This window comes from Equus quagga, chromosome 3, assembly GCF_021613505.1.
Source record: "Equus quagga isolate Etosha38 chromosome 3, UCLA_HA_Equagga_1.0, whole genome shotgun sequence".
Lineage (NCBI taxonomy): Eukaryota > Metazoa > Chordata > Mammalia > Perissodactyla > Equidae > Equus > Equus quagga.
Window position 1 is genome coordinate 134,090,001 of NC_060269.1, and position 3,431 is coordinate 134,093,431.

Below are 3,431 nucleotides of genomic sequence, written 5' to 3' on the forward strand. Positions count from 1 at the left end.
GGGCAGACACAGGCAGAGCATGAAGCCAGAAAAAGGAATGGTCCATTCTGGGAGCTCCAAGTATTCAGAAGTCCCTAGCCACCAAGTAATTTGGTTTCTGTGCCACCAGCTTCCCACCCCATGAACTCTCCAGGTTTTTTGTCTCATCTTTGCTTAATTTGAACCGTCTTTCTACGCAGACGCTTCATCCAAGGAAGCTCTGTGATCAGCTGCTCCCACTAAAAACTGGCCCAGCCAGGTGCTGTGGGTAAGGCTCTGGCTCACTTCCACAGGCTGGATTTGCCTGAAGTTTCTGACGTGACATGAGGGCGGGCAAACCTCAAATCTGGCCACAGGTCCCCGAGAGGTGCTCTGCAACTCCTGAGGACGCCCCATGCTCCTTTCTGAGCATCGCTTCAGGAGAAGGGGATGGGCTTGGCTTCACTGACTTGTTTGCATGAATAAGCACAGCCTCAGTTTCTCCTGTTATACGAGGACCAATAGTTGGTGCCCTCCTCCAGCTTTTCAGAGCCCTAGGAGGTTAACGAAATGTCGCCTACCAAGCCTAGTGAATTCCTCTGGCATGGCCTTATGTAATACAAGATTAGGTCTTCAGAATCTGGCAGAGGACTGGTTTTCATTTCTACATCAGCGCTCTTTATTTTTTGCTACAGAAGCAATTCCATCACACCGGAATTCACAAACTGGAGAAAAAAAATCATTTCTGATTTTACTTCAGCATAATCCAGAAACTTATGGCCCGGATATCTATCACAAAGGAAGCCAGAAGGGGCCAGGGGAAGCATCACCAGGCAGAAGGAGCCCAGCATGGGGGAAGTGCTATGGAGACAGCAGGAAAAGAAAGATGTCATTCAGGCAGACGCGAGAGAGGAAGGGAAAGAAAATAGGGCGCACGGCAGAGGCAGGCAGCCACGGCTCGCTACAGCCTAGTTCCCAGGAACAGGAGGCCTGGAGAAGCACCCATAAGACCACAAGCAGCTCATCACCTCATCTCTCAAACCAGCTACCTCTACTCTGTGACCCCCTTCAATCAACAGAACCAGCCAAGTCAGGCACCTTGCTGAGAAAGTAGATGTCATCCTTGATTCTCCCTGTCCTCTCACTCTCTAATCAGCCACTAAGTAAGGAAGCTGCTGATGCCTGAGGCAGGGCTTTAGAGACAACCTGTAACTGACCAAACAGGAGCGTCCTACGCATGAAGCAATCAGAGCCAGACGGGCCGGGCTCCTGGGAGGCAGCTTCCCACTCAGAGTTTGCTCCTGTTTCCAGTCACCTCGTCTGGTTTCTAGACCCTGCTCGAGGCCCCCATCTTCCCATGTGATGTTGATGCCTGCTCTAGGTGACCTTTGACTTCTCAGCCAGGGGTCAAGGCCCCTTGATGCATTTCTGGCCCCAACCCCTGGTTTCAGTCCCATTGTGTCTCATGTTGAGGGAGGCGCACCAGCTTCTGCCTCTGCAGGAATACTGAGTCCTTCACCCATTTCATCACATGCATTTAGCGACTAGGTACAGAGCTCCTACTGTGTGTCACACACTGTTCTGAGCCCTGGGGACACAGGTGCACAAGACAGAAAAAATTCCTGCTCTCGAGTAGCTCATGTTCTATTAACAGAAGAAATGTCAATAGGAGAGAGGTGGTTGACGGGGTGTCAGACAACTTAAGACAGTGGCCAAGGACGACCTGTCAGAGGAGGTGATATTTGAAAGATGAGAATGACCCAGTCATGCAGTGATGTGGAGGATGAGAGTTTCAGAGAGGAAGAACAGCCGGTTGAAAGGCCCTGGGGTAGGATCAGGCTATATGTGAAAAGCAGAGGGAGCCTGTGTGGCTGGAGCAGAGGGAAAGGGGGCATTGGTAGGGAATGAGAGCAGAGAAGTTTCTCAGGCACAAGATGTTCCAGGGCCTCCTTGGCTACAGTAAGGATTTAGGGTTTTATAAATGAAATGGGAAGGCAGTTAAAGGCTTAAAGCACGAGAATCATTTGTTCTTATTTGGGTATATTTTTAAAGATCACCATGGCTGCTTGTAGAGGACACGAGTGGAAACAGAGACCTACCAGGAGGCAGCCACAGGGTCCAGATGAGAGGACATGGTGGTTTAGGCGAGGGCGTTGCTGCTATTCCAGCAGCCCCTGAGTTCTTTATCTGTACTCCCCAATCACTCCTACATCAAATCAACTCTGAGTACCACTACCTGCTAACACATCCTGAATTACAGCTGTGAAGACATTGCTAGATATCTATCCAACCCCAGGCTCCCTCCTGTTCACATGTCCCCATGACCCAGTTTAGGTTAATGAGATGCACATGGAAGTCAACAGGGGGTGACTTCCCAGAAAGCTATAGCTTTCTGATATAAACAGTAACAGACTCAGTGGCACAAAATCTTTGCCGGATGTAGACACCACGCCTGGGGGTGGAACCACATGTTAAGGATGGTGGGGCATGAAGCTAGAAGGGACCTAGTTCCAGATGGCATCTTTGAGCCCATGGAACATCCCTGGACAGCCTACCTCTGAACTCTTCATCAACTGAGGAAAACAGACCTATAGTTGGTTAAGCTGCTGTAGTCAGATTTCTATTAAAAGCAGCAGAACACATTTCCTCGCCAAAGTGGGGAGCTCAGAGACCTAATTCACCTGCAGCAATGGAAGACTTTAGTACCACGTGCTTTGGCCCTAAAACGAAGGAGAATCGTGTTCTGGGAAGAGGGAAGTCACTACCATGTGCAAGTCTCGATGACCAAACTCTTGATTTCTGCGGGGTAATTTCTAGGAACCCCCAATCTCCATACAGGCAGATGTGCTAGTGGAAGGAGAACGCTGGGCCAGGCCCGATGATTCCGCTCACCGGAGGAGCTTGTTCTAAATGCCTGGATTCCCTCCCTTAAATTCAGTGCATCACGGCAGCGTCTAGAGAGGTCTCTGAGCATGAGCTCCAGAGAACTCTTCTAAAGACAAACCACTTCCAGCAGCTGCTGTGTATTAAAAAACTAAAGAAGGTCTGGAACCCAGAGGTAAGACTCTCCCTCCAGGGTCCAAAAGCACCTCAGAGGTGGGACCGCAAGCAGCAAGGAGGCTGCCAGTGAGGCCGAAACAACATTACAGGCCCTGGCTGTGGCCCAGGCAGGGCAGACAGCATGCCAGGGGCCCAATAAATAGAACGGGGAAGGTTTCCCAGCAGGGACAGAGCAGCACACATGAAGCAGTGGGGATCAAGTTCAAACACAGATTCCAAGTCCATTGGTCTGGGGTGAGGCCTAGGAGTCTGCATTTCTAACAAACAATTTTGAGGATGCTGAGGCTGCTTGGCAAATGGCCACATTTTCAATAACAAGGAGATAGCACCCAGCATTAGGAAATGGGGCCACATGGGATTATTGGGGAAGCCACTGGGAGGTGCAAATGTCTCCATGTTGGTGGGGGGTTGTG